This window comes from Sminthopsis crassicaudata, chromosome 3 (genome assembly GCF_048593235.1).
Source record: "Sminthopsis crassicaudata isolate SCR6 chromosome 3, ASM4859323v1, whole genome shotgun sequence".
Lineage (NCBI taxonomy): Eukaryota > Metazoa > Chordata > Mammalia > Dasyuromorphia > Dasyuridae > Sminthopsis > Sminthopsis crassicaudata.
The window spans coordinates 459500666-459517375 of record NC_133619.1 but is presented as its reverse complement, the minus strand read 5'-3'; the positions used below and the strand labels follow the sequence as shown (position 1 = coordinate 459517375).

General features: G+C 33.5%; 1 pseudogene; it reads right to left on the bottom strand.

Moving 5' to 3' along the window:
* Window positions 1–15730: 15730 nt before the first annotated feature.
* LOC141562230 (large ribosomal subunit protein eL30 pseudogene) lies at window positions 15731–16338 on the bottom strand (annotated as a pseudogene).
* Between the last annotated feature and the right edge of the window lie 372 nt (window positions 16339–16710).

Sequence of the window (16710 nt, the reverse complement as noted above, 5' to 3'; positions counted from 1 at the left end):
TAACTCATTGGTTGGCAAAAGTAGAAATGCAAAGTTTTTAGGCTGGAACAATAGGCTGGCAATGTCTAAGAACTTTTATCAGAATAAATATCAAGTTTTATAATTAGGCTCAAAAATTAAGTTAAATTTCAAATGGAAAATAACATGGCAACAAAGGAAAAAATAAAGTTATTAGGTGCCTACTACATGCCAGGGATGGTGTTAAATACTTTACAAATTTCCTATTTTATCCTCACGGTACTGGGAAGTAAGTGCTATTATTTTTCTCCATTTTGCAATTATGTAAACTTGCTCCAAGTCACATGACTAATATCTAAGACTAGATTTTAACTCAGGTCTTATTGATTATAGATTCAGTATTTTACCTACTGCAAAAGAGCAATTAATATAAAAAGTCCCAGGAATTTTTATTTGAGTGAATTTATTTATTAAGTGATGTTCTCTGGTTGCCAAAAAAGCATCTTTAATAGCTTTAATAGCTTTAATACAAATATAGGGTTAATATAATCACTGGTTGAGAAAACTATTGCTACCCATGAAAATTGGCATCTCCTCTTCAACTTACAATCTTCAAAAGTGGTTAAGTGATTTATGCAGGGCCTCAGCTAGAAACTTCATCAAAAACAAGACTGCACCTAGATCCCTGAGTTCCATTTTCTATTCAATATGCATACTGGCTCTCAAAAAAATGAAATATCCGGAAAAAAAGGGAGTATTGTTCCCCTGTACTCTCATATTTGTATTTGGGTGTGGAAACTATTAAGAAGACCATTAACAAGCTGTAAGTGGTACAGAGAAAGATGTGTAGAAAGGTAAGGGAAATCAAATCTACATTATGTGCATACTTACTGAAAAAAAATGGGTGTGTTTATTTAAAAAAAAAAAGATATAGAAGGTTTTTATAGCTGCCTTCCAAAATATTTGAAATAGTTCCATGAGAAAGAGATTAGAATTATTCCAAGTTGATCTAGAGGGCAGAATTAGGATTAATAGGTAAAAGTTACAGGGCGACAAATTAGATAATTTGAGAAACTACTTGACAATTAATTTGGAAAACAGAATGTGCTAACTTAACATAATGATCACTGAAAGTGATTTATCCCTCCTAAATTCACCTAACATTGGGTTTGTACTTTCCTTACATACTCATCATGTTTCAGTGTAGATTACAGTCAATTATAAATGTTTGCAATCCTAATAAGTTGAAATGAGAGCAGGAACCATAACTTATTTTTCACAGATGATGGTAAGTACTCTCTATATACAATACATAAAATATGTTTTTTGATGGCAAGAACAACTTTTTCTTTATTTTGTGCCTCCAGTGCTTAGCACCTGTATGGTAGGTATATAATAAACCCTTCTTTAATGATCATTGATTGGTTGGTAATAAAAATATCTGCTAAAGTTATCTTGATTTGAGCAGAGCTGAATGACCACTTGACAAGAAAAGGATTTATGTTTCTAGGAGGGACTAGATTATTTGGTTTTTTGGTTAATTGGTTGTTTTTTGTTCTGACAAAAGTGTAAAGAACCATCAATAGCTTCTGGTGGGAAAAGTTGATCCAGTGATGAAAATTGGCAACTTTTTTTTGACTTTTGGTCTAAACCTAATACTTAGTGCACTGAGAGGTTGTGGTTAGCCCTTAATCAATCAGTCATGATGTAACTGATGAAGAACTCGAATCCAGATTATCTGGACTCCAAAACCTATCCTCTATCTATCCTCTGAACATTATTTTTCATGATTTCATGACTCTATCACTACTTTTTCACCAAAATTTGATTTTAACACCCACTGGAGTAACAAGAAAGGAGGAAGAAAGGAATTTAAAGACTCACTAGCATGGCAAAAGAAAATGAATCATTCTGTACAAAAAAAAAAAAAAAAAAAAAAAAAAAAAGAGGAAGAAGAAGAAGAAAAAACAGAACCATGATTATCCCTCCTCCTAAAAGAATAAAAATTAAATTAAAATATGCTTTTAAGATTTATTTAAAGCAAATATTAAGTAGGTCATGGAATGATGTCTAAAAGCTTCATTAATTCATTATGTAAATATCTACTATCCAAATTAGGATCTTAAAGCTTATTCTCTTTACCAAGTAATTCATACATTACCATTCCAAAATAAAATAAGCTTGAGCCTATTACAAACTTATCTAGCATTTCCAAGTATGGGAGATGAGAGGATTGAGTATTCTTTATAATTATTACTTATTCTGTCATTTTCCTCTTCATTAAGCATTTTGTTTGGAAAGTTAGTTTAAGAGGGAAATGTTAGCAAAACGGCTTCTTTTTCCCAAATGAATATCCTTAAATCACATATGTTATAATACATTTGCATTCTTAAACAAATAGAGCTTGCACAAACAAATTAAAAATGATTATTTATGCCCTGAGAAACTGTGTTCCCCTGAAGTGCTGTCAAAAGGTCAACCATTGCCTCAAACACTGCTGTGCATTAACCTGACCTGGAAGTACCATTGATAATGACCCCATGACTGGAAGACTTAAAGATTTAATCATTTGACATACAAGCAGCCCCAGGGCATTTATAGTTGGCATTTTCCTTTGTGAGATGTACACAAACAATATGCCTTTTAAACAATTCAAAAACCGGGTGCCGAAAATAGAGCTGGCACACACAGCTCCCACTTGGCAACAGACTTCTCACTCTTCCAACTCTCTCACTTTGAGGCACATGCTGGAGAACGGGAGAACCAGCAGATGCGTCTGGAACTGGAAGCAAAGCTGCACATCCCCCCCTCCCTTGGCATTTCCCCCACATCTCTGGGCAAATTTGTCACCTATGTCACTAAGAACTTAATTATAGTCCTTTATAACTCTAACCCTTTAGGGTAGGGGGATGGTAAGGAAACACTTTTTAGCTGTTGTTCAGAGGAGAAAGAAATCTCCTTACCTGGAAAACATTTTATTGAAGAGAAATTTTAATTGACAAGATTTACTTAAAATGTCTCAGTTGCTATTCCTTAAAGTTTTGCCAAAACATCTTCATGAAATAAGGCTTATATTAGTAATGGTTTAATTTCTATAATCATGAATAATCTTGAGAGACACTATATAGAAACTCACTGTATAGTGAAATGTTTTTAAATGCTGGGGGAAATGACTATTGTAAAGGCAGTAGTTTAGTTCCTATAATCACAGAATCATTAAAAGATTGAGTTGTAAAGAATTCTAACATTCATTAGCTATTCTACACTCCTCATTTTGCAACTAAGAAACTTGAATTTCAGAGACAAGAGTAGAAAGAATGCTGGATTTGAAATCAGAAGAACTGGATTCAAATTCTGACTTTGTTATTTGATATTTATGTGAAAGTGTCCTCATCTGTAAAGTGAAGAGGACTGAGGTTTCTTAGAGATCATTCTTTCTATGACTATCTATAGTCTTTTCTATGACTTTCTATAACTATCAGTTATAAACTGATTTGTCCAAGTTCACTGAGCAGAAAAACCATGACTAGAAACCAGGGTTCCCAAATTGGGTTTAATGGCCATTAAAAATGAGTCAGGTGATTGAGGCCAATTCCAATGATTTTATGGTGAAGAGAGCCTTCTATACTCAAAGAGAGGATGATGGGAACTGAGTGTGTATCACAATCTAGAATTTTCACTCTTTTTCTTGCTGTTTGCTTGCATTTTGTTTTCTTATTTTTTTTTCCTTTTTGACCTGAATTTTGTTGTGCAGCAAGATAATTGTATAAATATGTATACATATATTGGATTTAACATATTTAATATATATCGAATTATTTGTCATCTATGGGAGGGAGTGGAGAAGGAGGGGAAAATTTGGAACACAAACTTTTTCAAGGATCAATGTTGAAATTATCCATTCATATGTTTTGAAAATAAAAAGCTTTAATCAAAAAATTTTTTAAAATGCATGAGGGTTGGAGCTCCCAATAGAGAAACCATTGAAGGCAAAACTGAATACAGAGTCTGAGGGAAAAGGAATCAGACAACATGGAATGGACACTCTTTCTTAGAAGTATAACCCTGATAAATTTATCAGATAATATTGTATATTCTATATAATTGTATATATTTTATACTCTTTATTCTTTCTTGTTCCTGTGAGGGTAGGAGCAAATTGTTTAGATTTTAAATTCTCATCCAGTATTTTTCACAGTGCCCTACACTCTTGCTTAATAAATATTTAGGGAATAACTAAATATAAATGATAATACTGTCTATTAGTTCTTGAATTAAATTCAAAATTCTATATCCTTCAGCTGGAAGGTAAAATGAGCTAATCAGAAATATACAACTTCCCTGAGTTTTTTAGTACAATTGCCAATATAATTCTATCTCAGTCAATCAATAAGCATTTGTTAATTACTTACTATATTTTTGGCATTATGCTGTGCTCTCAGGGTACACATTCACTTATAGTAAGGACAAGACATATACAAAATAAACCTTTAAAGAAGAAGGGATGGAATAATTAACAATTAGAGGAATTAAGAAAGAGTTCGAGATGTGAAGTAATATGTAAATGGGCCAAAAAGACATCCTGAAGAGACATTGCAAAGGACTTTAAATGCTAAATGGAGGAATTGGTACTTTCTCCTAAAAATAATGAAGATCAATTGGATCTTCTTGAGTAGACTTGGGTAATGGATTTGGATCTGGATAGACTTGAGGTGGGGAGAACAATTAGGCATCCATTGCAATAGTCTAAGCAAAAAGTGACAAATTCCTGGATTGCTTTGTGGGTGAAGAAAATGAGATGCCTCTGAGAGATGTTGAAGCATTAGAATGTACAGGAGTTGGCAAGTGATCAATTATGTTAAATGAGAGAGAGGAACAAATCAAGGATGACTGAGTTTGTGAACTTGAGTCTAAAGAACAATAGCAATACTCACAAAAGAAATTGAGAAAGTAAGAGTAGCGGGCTTAAGGGAAAGAAAACGAGTTCTGTTTTAGACAAATTGAACTTGAAATTCCTATAGTGTATTTAGTTAGAAAATTTTAATATGCAGTTGAAGATATTAAACTGGAGTTCAAGAGAGTAATGAGAAATGTGTATGAAGCTTTAGGAATAATCACAGGAATCACTTCACATTTTGGTCCTCAGTTTCCTCATCTATAAAATGATAAGCTTGGATTTCATGTCTTCTTTGGGTCCAACCCTATAAAGGTTATAAATTTATCAATCTATAAAAACTCAAGGGATTATCAAAAGTGTGAATGAAGACAGAAAAAAGCATAGAGCTCTCAGTTTTTGAAAAAAAAATCACATTTTTTTTCAGCTCTTATTATATCAGCAGAAGATATCTCCCTACATATTAAGAGTAATAGGGGTTTCTATTCTACACAATATTTAGCACAAATCAAAATCAGAGTTACCTCACAAGGAACAGGAGGTCATTTGTGCTGCAAAATTATTTGCTAGCAGGACTCTCTTGGATAGGTGTCCCAGGAATTCCACAATGGCATGATTTAAATTACAATTCCAGAGACCTTGATCATGGAACCCTTTTTATTAATAAAAAGACCCTTAGAACATATAGGAGTAAATTTATTATGGTACAAATAAAACAGGTGTGCTAAGCACTGAAATGGGAACTAGTAATATGGTTTAGGTTAAATTTGAACTATGTGATCTGTCACATGTGTTTGATTTCTTTTACTTGTACTTTTTTCATTCTTTGACAGGTTGAAGGATTTCTTCTTAGTATAAAGAGAATTTTTAAAAAAAGAAAAGAAAAACAACCCACAAAATACCAGAAGAGTGGAACTGTAAAATGTGATGTCTCTATTCTTTTTTTCACAGTACTGGGAATCAAGAAAACCAAATCCTACACTTACAATGTGTTATGTTTTAATAAACTGTACATTAGTTTCATTCAACTGCTTCAGCCTCTGGCTATCCACTCTACTGTATATTAGTTTTAAATACATGTTGCTTGGAATAACACTGTAGCAGGATCTCTGCCTCAAGTTAAGAAATGGTTAGGATTGCTTTACATTTGCAGTTCCATTGAAAACATTTATTCAATCAAAGGGAAAAATAAATGTGGTCCCTCAGCTCTGTCAAGTATAAACTGTTATTGATCTCCTAAATGAAATTTGTTCATGCTGATCGATCAAACACATTATCTTTTTTTTTTTTTTTTCTAGTCTATTACCAGCAATTGGAAACTCTCAAGCGTCAATAACAGTTTGACCACATGCAACTCTAAGTTGAGCCCATAAGCTTTTGAAATCTGAATTATTTTTCCATATCTTTTCCCTCCAAAAGTGTCCCTCAGAACTGAGATGATTTCTCCATTGCATTGATGGTCTTTTAAAAAAAAATTCCAAAATGAATAGGTTGCTGATAAGTAGTGCCATCATCCAAAACTTCAGTTACATAGCATAACAGGTCCTCTCTCTGTGGTTTTTAACCTTAAATGGCCAGTTTGTCTTTCTTTCTCCTTGTTAATTATACTTCACACAGAGTGTGAACTTCTTTTCCCTGTAAATCCTTTGGTCTATTAAGTGGTATTTGTCTAGGGAGCAACCCCGGATTTGCCCTAGAGCGTACAATATCCTGGTTTTGGATTATAATCTTTCTATTTAATTCTGTGAATTTTTATCTCTCCAAAGTTTTAAGATTACATTTTAAAAAACCAATATCATTAGGGTAGTGGTAAAACACCTGAGACTTAAGTTAAGAGATTACTAGCCGGGCTATGGTGAAAATCAAAAGAGTTGTTAATATGGAGAAATGCTTTGTATACCTTAAAACCACATAAAAATGTTGTCATTTTGCTGACAACTCAAGCTTTTTGTAAAAGTGGTGAAGATAGTGAGGACATACCCATCTCCTGAGAAAATATTGTAATTTCATCTCCAGCTTTTGTTTTTCAGAGGGAGTAGTGTGGAGAAATCTTAATTGTACCCTAAGTCTGTGGCTCAATCACTGTCAATAAGGAAATGTTTATATTTGACAGAAGGAGAAATATGTTGAGGGAATTCAAACATTATAAAAATTCTAAGAGCAACTAAAAACCATTATTGATTTAGTACAAGCAAAATGGAGTCTTTATTTTAAAAAAAAAGCCATCAATAAGTTTTTGCCTCTATATCTGGTTTAATCAGTTAGTAGAAAAAAAACCCAAAAAAACATTATTCTATTTTTGGTTCCATCACTTACAAGTTGCATGACCTTGTACAAATAATTTCTCTGTTCAGGATTCATTTTCCATATTTATTAAAGGAGCAAATTGAACCAAAAAACCCTTAAGGTTCTATGAATTCTTGAAATTGTATCAAATCAGCTGCTCTGAATTTATTTCAATTGAGTGAATTTTCAATAGTTCCATAGAGCTTGAAGCTTCAAAATGCATGTAATTTAGAATAGTCTCTCTCTCTCTCTCTCTCTCTCTCTCTCTCTCTCTCTCTCTCTCTCTCTCTCTCTCTCTCTCTCTTTCTCTCTCTTTCTCTGTGTGTGTGTGTGTGTGTGTGTGTGTGTGTGTGTGTGTGTGTGTGTGGTGTGTATTTTAACTAAGTCTCCTTTTCTCTATAGCCACCATAAGGGACCTACTTTCTACTGCTGTCAATACTTTGTGTATTTGTCTTTTGTCTTGCTGATAGGTAATAATTTTCCAAGCAAGCTTAGGGAGCAGTGACTCTTTATTAAAACCAATAAGGGAAGAATCACAGGTTTTTAAAAATCACTTAGGAAATTATTACTGACAACTTTTTCTTGAATTCCTAAGCAGAATAGAAATGAAAAGTTAACTAACATGCCTTGTCGCTAGCATATGACTTTTCTGCCTTCTACTTACTACTCTGATACAAAGAGGTTTCTTTTTTGTTTTTTGTTTTTTTGCAAGTGTCTTTCTATTATACTGGTGATCTGAAGATTGTGAGGTTTTGTTTTTTGAGGGTTTTTTCAATGATCTATTGAAGATGGAGAAAGTAGGTGGTGCCGTGGATAATGCACTGAAGTTGGAAACAGGAAAACTCATCTTCCTGAGTTCAAAACTGGTCCAGTCATTTACTAGACATGTGACTCTGTTTTCCTCAGTTCCATCAGTAAAATGAACTGAAGGAAGAAATGCTAAATCATTCCAGTATCTTTGCCAAGAAATCCCCAAATGTTATCATGAAGATTTAGACAAAATGAAATGACTCAACAACAAAAGCAACTACAAATATAGAAGAATCACATTTAATTAATTCTAGATTGTAGAAATATATGTATGTGTATATACATATATGTATGCACACACTTATATGTATATGTGTATGTATGTACATCCATGTGTATATGAAATGCATAATAGTGCTCAGTTATAGACCCAAATTGGAAAAGCTTACTCAGAGGAAAGGAAAATCTTAATATAAATGGAAATGGCAGGATTCAAAAAGTAAAGCTCAGAAAGATTCTCACAGCCTACTTCTTTATTGAAACAATTATTTCACTACTTGTTAATCTTCTAGGATTTTCTAAGTAAATCAGTATATCATTAGCAAACAGTGATAATTTCATCCCTTTTATTTATGCCTCATTTTTTATTGATAATGCTAGCATTTTTACAATTATGTCAAGTAACAATAGATAAAGGGAGCATCCTTTGCTTTATTCCTGTATTTACTGGGAAAGTTTCTATTACTTTCCCATTGCATATATTCTTTTGATTTTAGATGTGTTTTTATATCACATTTTAAAAAGTCATTTTATATCTATGCTTTTAATTTTTTTTCTTTTAGAAGTTTTTTTTTTTATTTTCAAAACATATATGGATAGTTTTCAACATCCACCCTTGCAAAACATTGCTCCAATTTTTTTTCTCCTTCCCTTCCCCTAGACAGCATGTAATCCCATATATGTTAAATATGTGTGATTCTATACATTATTCTGAACAAGAAAAATCAGATCAAAAATCAGATCAAAAGGGGGAAAAATTAGAAAGAAAACAAAATGCAAGCAAATAATAACAACAAAAAAGTGAAAATGCCATATTGTGATCCACACTCAGTCCCCAAAGTTCTCTCTCTGGGTACAGATATCTTCATCACAAGACCATTGGAACTGACCTGAATCATCTCACTGTTTAAAAAAAAAACAAAAAACAACAACAAAAAAAGTCATTTCCGTCAGAATTGATCATTGTATAATCTTGCTTTATACAATGTTCTCTTGGTTCTTCTTCTACTTACTTCATTTAACATCAGTTCATGTAAGTCTCTCCAGACCTTTCTGAAATCATCCTGCTGATCATTTCTTATAGAACAATAATATATCATAACATTCCTATACTATAACTTATTCAGACATTCTCCAGCTGATGGGAATCCACCCAGTTTCCAGTTTCTTTCCTCTACAAAAAGGGCTATTACAAACATTTTTGCACGTGGATCCTTTTCCCTTTTTATGATCTCTTTTGAATGCATGCCCAGTAGAAAAACTATGGGATCAAAGAGTATGCACAATTTGATAGCCCTTTGAGTATATTTCTATGTTGCTCTTCAGAATGGTTGGATCAGTTCACAACTCCACCAATAAAGTATTAGTATCCCAGTTTTCCCATATCCTCTTCAAAATTTATCATAATCTTTTCCTGTCAATTACAATGACAAACTAAGAGATGTGTAGTATGCCTATACTTTAAAAAAATAAGTTTATACTCTGTCAAAGGCTTTTAAAAAATAATCCATTGTAATTATGTGGTTTAGGATCAGGAAGATTTTAAAAAGAATTTTCCCACATCATTAATTTTCTGTCTTTTCAGCATTCTAGGAAAAAAAAAATCAAACTAAGCTTTGTTTTACCTGAATTTGAAAATAACTCCCAAGAAGTTCCCTATAGTAAATCTAAAGGGGAGAGAACTATACTAAGCTCTGTTGCAAAAAAAAAAAAAAACAACAACAACAACAACAACAACAAAGGACAGATTTCAAATGTATATAGTGTTGAGATGTTCTCTGAATATATTTCAGATCTTAAGTATGTTCAGCTCCTTTTTTCCAAACTGAAGTTGTCAAAATAAAATTTGGGCAGGTTTTACATAATATAGAAGGTGGTTATTACATTCAAACAATAGAATATAAATAAAAAAGACAAGTTTGAAATAATTTATTATATTAAATATAAAGTTGTAATGGGTATAGTATAGTATAATAGAAAGACCATTGAATTTGGAGTTAAATATGGCTTTTAGTTCTCTTCTTCGTTTATCAGTTTCCTCTCCTATAAGATAATCATGTTAGACTATACAAACTCTAATATTCTTTTTAACTGCAACATTTCATTCCCTCATTTGATTTTTTGTATAACTCTACAAGATTTTTCTTCATATAAATCCAAATCTACCTGTAACTTCCACCCATAATTTCAATTCTACTTTGCAACTCTGAACAAAAGAAATCTAATCTGTCCTTTAGGTCACAAGACCTCAAAATCATAATTCTTTGCTATTGTTAAAAAAAAAAAAAAGGTAGTATATTTTTTGTATATATGGGAACTTCTTGTCTTTGACCTGCTTGGGGTATGTGTCAGTTTGGTGATATTGCTGAGTCAAAGAATATATACAATTGTATGACACTGTATTCAATACAATATAACAATACATGATACTGTTTCAATACAAATATATCCATTCCTGTTCCAGTTTCTAGTTCCTTGCCACTACACTTGCTGTTTCATTAACAATGTCTCAATATCTATTTTGTCACAGCCCTCCAATATTTACCAATTTTACTTTTTGTCATCTTTGTCAATCTGAAGATAACTGAAATTTGTTGTAATTTACATTTTTTTTCCCTTAAAATTGGTTTGGAGCCATCTTTTATATAGGGGATACAAACACAAAATAAAAAGTTGTCTCTTTCTCTGAGTAGTTTACTTTCTACAAGGGTGATGGGGTGAAGGGTGGCTAAATCAATGGCAAATTTGGAAATTAGATACCACCTCTGAGTTTTTATACACATAAACATATACCTTTTTTTTGGCATAGCATTACATTGAATCATCATTATTATTTGCAACTGCTTTTTCTTTAAATTTCAATCACTGAAAATGTTTCTCTTCTTAACAGTTCTCTAGTTCAATTATGTCCTTAACTAGAATTCCACAAGGTTCACACCTTTAACAGAGCATACTTTTAAGGAGCTCCTACAAGCCCAGGAAGAACCCAGAAGCCCACTCTCTTGGAGGCGGAGTTCATTCCCACTTCCACCTTTGTGCTGGCTGGAGACATTGGGAGGATTTCAGGAGATTAAGAGTCAGGATTCAGTCAAGGAGATTCACAAATCCAGCAGAAAGAAGGAAGACAGAGAAGTGGTGGCAGGCTGTCCTGTAGAGAAACTGAAACCAAAATCCGGAAATCCTCTAGAAAACTAGCTGAGCCCCAAATGTAGGAGATAAGATTGGGAAAAAGACAGTAAAGGATTTGGACTCCTGGCTGCATTTGGGATTATTGAACTGAACTGAAACTAAGGCTGCCTCCAGAAGCGTCTCAAGAAACCTGCTCACAGAGAACGATTACAATTTAGAGAAGAGAACATTACAATGGAGTGTGCAATCCACCTTTCATTCCTTTCCATGCTGATCCAAACTTTCTTTACCATGCTCTTGCACTAGGTATCTCCACTTCTCCTTGTTTTTAGCTTCCTTTATCTATTGTTTTTACCCATTAGAATATAAGCTCTTTGAAGGCAGGGGTTGTTTTTTTTTTTTTTTTTTCCTTACTTGTATATGTATTAATAGCATTTACCATTTAGCACAGTGCCTGATTAAGTGCCATACTAAGATATTAATATATATTGACTATTCATTCCAATGACTTAGCACTTTGTAAGAATTCTAACAATATGCTATGCTCTTATATTTGGTACTAGGGTTTCAAATATGAGAAAGATGGTATCTGCTTTCAAAAAGTGAGGTAACTACTAACAGGTAAAAAACTTGTCCAGATTTAGGTAGTTGGCAAGCATCAAAGGAAAGACTTGAACTCAAGCTTTCTGATCCAAGACCAGTTCTTTATCCACTATGCCATGCTACAATGGATTACATATACTTGAATATTTATACAAGTGTACTAGATTGTAAACTGCAAGGCCTGTTATATCTCCCCAAATAGCATAATGCTTTGTAAATAGCAGGCACCTATTATATGACTATGAATGAATGAATGAATGAATGAATGAATATTAAAGGAATGAATCACACATATGCCTTCTTTTCTTTGCCTTTTTGCTCCCTAATTTTATTTTTATTTTGATAACATGAGTTATCAGACACAAGTTATTAAGGTACTAAATATTAAAAAAACACAAACAGAATAATATTACTACTCTTCTTTTCAAGCTTAAATACACACACACACACACACACACACACACACACACACACACACACACTCCTATCCATTGTCCTACCTGACTCTATCCTCCTGGGAAGTCACAGCTGTGACAAAACCACAACTTTCCTTCTGACTGTAAGAAATTAATTAACACTGGAGCATTTTTTTCAATGAAACATTTTTGGAATTAATCCACATTACATAATGAATGATACAAAACTCTGTAATTGCTGCTAATTAGGATTGAAGCAATTGATGTGACATGCAACTTAATTTTAGAAATGGCTTTAAACATTCAATATTGGGCACAGGCTGCTTTTAACTGGTTCTACTCATCTTAAAAATGGTATTTAACCAACATTAAGTAGGTTTGCAAGTCAAAAGGTGGGGGTTGGAAAGTATGGGTAGAATGAGCACATTTAAAAAAAAAAAATCTAATCTAATTCCCATCATCTTCTGTTAGAAGAATCGAAATAATTGGAAGTCTTAAAGAATCCAGGTTCATTTTCTATCTGTATTAGTAGATGTTTAAAAAAAAAAATCTTGATTCCTGAATTTGTTCAATCTCCTTGTCCTTATATACTTAGTATGATTATTAGATTCTGCATTAGGACAGTATGAATGAAAATGCAAAAAAAAAAAAAAATTACCAAAATACTTATAAGGTCACAACTATGTGCCTCCTCCTGGCTCACTCTACTAAAAGATAATGTCTCATATTCATTATTCAGACAAAACCATAGTTTGGGCAATAAACTAGTTTAATTTGTACCATAACTGTACAAAGCTTAATTAGTAATAATTTGCCATCTAACAGTAAATAGGGAGCTGTATGACTTTCAGCACTGATTTGTGATCTCTTAATGGGTTTGGCAGGGATGGAAAAGAACATGGGTATACTTCATATGAATATTTAAACCAAACTGTCTTTGCATGGATCCAGGAGCTCAAAATTGGAACCCCACTGGTACAGAAGGCTTCTGTCATTTGTGCTAAAGCAATAAGCATTCCCCTTTGAAATTAATAAAAGAGCATTGTAAATAAATACGGGAATAAAACTCCACCATGAATTGTGATGTTTTCTTAGCAGGGTCGAGCACCTCTTCTTCCTTTGCTTTTTTTCAGGACTAAGAACTCAAATAATGAGATAAGTATAGGAAAGCCAAAAATGTGAATTTTCCATATGAAATAGGAAAGCAAAATGATTTTCAAAAATATCAGAAGAAATTCAAAGTTTGAGAGGGATCATTTGGCCCCCAAGTGATTGCATACATCTTTTTTGAGAATGTGCCAACTACATTCCCTCCTCCCTTCTGTGCCCTCTGGTTTTTGCTCAGCCAGCAACTGAAAATTCAGTCCCAGGATCCCGCTATGAGCCAACTGGACCAGGGCCCAGGGAGACTGACATCAACACTCAGCTGGGGACTGCTGTCTCACCACCTTTCTTAGCAGACCGGATTATGTTTTTCAATCAAACAACAAATATTTGTTGATCACCATGAATGTGCAAGTCATGGTGTTAGACACTGTAAGAAATACAAAGAATAGTAAAACCAATTTTCTTGACTTGTGAATATTCTTGAATTGAGAGTACAATTAAAGAGATAAGACACACATACACAAGTGAAGAAATCACTAACAATAAAAGGCAACATATTGCAAAACTATAGTAGAGATGATAAGTAGTGGGAGGAGGGGCAGAGAATAGAAAGAATGAGATCTCTGATTAAGCACCACATAAACCTTTCATATGCATACCTACATTATGCAATATGCTTTTCTTTTATTATCTTGTTCATCTGCATTGAGAAAATTAGTAAAGAGCAATAAGGATTTGTATAGGGTCATTAAATCACTCATTCATTCAACAAACAGTTGTTAAGTAAGGAGGAAGCAACAGTGATCAACCTGAGTTGAGGGTCTGTTGTTTTGGAAATCAGATTCTATATTTATATTTTAATTCTTAGCTCCATCACTAATTGTGTTTATGATCTTGAAGAAGTTACAACTTCCCTGGAAGATAGTGTCTGTATATATAACATGAGAACTGGGTGATTTCAAAAGTAGTTTCCCAGCTCTAAATCTTATACTCCTATGGTGATAAATTTATACTGCATGCTGTACAAAACAAAGCTAATTCAATCTAATTTAACCCAAGAAAATTTATTTAGATCCTACTGTGTGCATGCTATTGGTTAGGCACCAGGGGATACAAACACAAAATAAAAAGTAGCCTCTTCCTAGGCTAATTGTACACTATTTCAAAGTCTGATTCTTTTTGTACAGCAAAATAACTGTTTGGACATGTATACACATATTGTATTTAACTTATACTTCAACATATTTAATATGTATTGGTCAACCTGCCATCTGGGAGAAGGGATGGGGGGAAGGAGGGGAAAAGTTGGAACAAGAGGTTTTGCAATTGTCAATGCTAAAAAAATTATCTATGCATATATTTTGTAAATAAAAGGCTATAATAAAAAATTAAAAAACAAAAAAAAGAAAATAATAAAAAGCTTTTTAACTAAAAAAATAATAATGATTGCCCTTTAATTCTCAACAAAGTGCTAAATTCAGAGGGCAAAGCAAGCTTACAATATAATTCTATGCTTTACCTCCGTAAATATTAATTTCTTTCATATATTCCATGGTCTAGCCAAACTTGAACTCTCTCTGTATGCCCAAATGGCCACCTCATGATTTTCTCATTAGGAATTTTTGTTTAAACTTTTCTTATATTTGGAATGGTTTTCTTCCTATCTCAGAATGTTGATATACTTCAAGGTCCAGCTTCAAAGCCACTTTCTCCATAATGCCTTCTATGATTACTACCCATTCTTGTCCAGACCAAAGTACTTTTTAAAAACATGATCTCACAACATTTTTTACTCTTCTTATATACTTGTCACAATTTCATTTTTTCTATATATGTATATATGTATACATATATAGTAGATTTATAGTATATATGTATACTAGTATATATATATGTGTGTGTGCATGTAAATTGTATATATATATATAGTTTACATATATGTATATATGTGTATATGTATACATATATACAGACATATGTGTGCTTGTCTTGTCATGTGTTGTGTGTGTGTGTGTGTGTGTAATTTGTCTTGTTTCTAGTATAAATCCTTGAGGTCAGGGACTTCGTATTACTTATGTTTTCACCTACCCAAATTCTAGCATAATAAATATTTGTTGAATCTAGTTGAATTACTCATTGATCTTGCTCTTTCAAGTCATTATCTTCTTCAGTTCATCCACCATTTAGCTACCAAACTGATCTCTTAAAAAACAAAACAAAACAAAAAATAAAACTTTTTTAAAAAAATTTTTATTATTATTTTTTTAATAAGCATTGGCCAGTTTATCAAAGAATACTTTTGTACAGTTTATTTTTCACTGCTCTGTTCTGGCTTGCTTCTAATGACATCAGAATCACCTGGATCAATGATAGCCAGTGTAAATATTCTGTAGCACTTCCCACATGTTGTATTTCAGCCAACATAAAGTAATACCCAATCTCTGAGTTCCTCAGGGCTGGATAGTTGTTGGCTAAAATGACCAATCTGGCTTTGCCTTGTGAGATCATTTTCAGCATCTTTAGCCTAGCTCATATTTACCACTCTTCACGATCAGCTGGAACCTCAAGAGGATGGACTCCAGCAACTTTTTCTGCAGGAGACATTTTGGACTGTTCGAAGTCCAGGACTCCAGGCAGCTAGTGCCTTCCCTCAAAGCTGCGGCCAACCTGCAAGATCCCTGGCCTAGGATGCCTGAAGCCTCCCAGCCGACTTCTGCTCTTCTCCACCCTGGAAATCCCTTCTATGAGTGTGTGAGGGGGAGTGGGAATCGTGAGGGATGACTTCACCCCTTATGATCCAGCCTGACCGTCCACTGGTCCCCAGCTGCGGCCCCCTCGATGCCCGACGCATTCCACGTCTGAAGGTCCCATGTGGCTGGGGCCGGCCCTGTTCACCATCTTCTTCTGCACTATCATCTTACTGCCTGTGGGGTGGGATGGCCCTCAGCCAAAGAGACTTGCCGCCAAGATGTCCCAGAACAGAGAAAAGCCAGATATTCCTAAAACAATTCTAGCAACGTCACTTCACTATTCATGCTCTTCAGAGGCTCCCTATTATTGCTCGTATAAAATATAAAACCTGTGGATTGATATTTAAAAGTTCTCCAATAATAAGCTTCCCACTTAATTTTCCAGTTCTATTTCATAAATTCCCTGATATTCATTCAATTCTAATAAAATTGGGCTTTCTTCTGTTCCAATAAACAACCAATATGTTATCTCAGTGGTTTTGCACAGACCATCTCATATACCTTGAATGTATTTCCTCTTCCCCCTCAAATCTTAAAA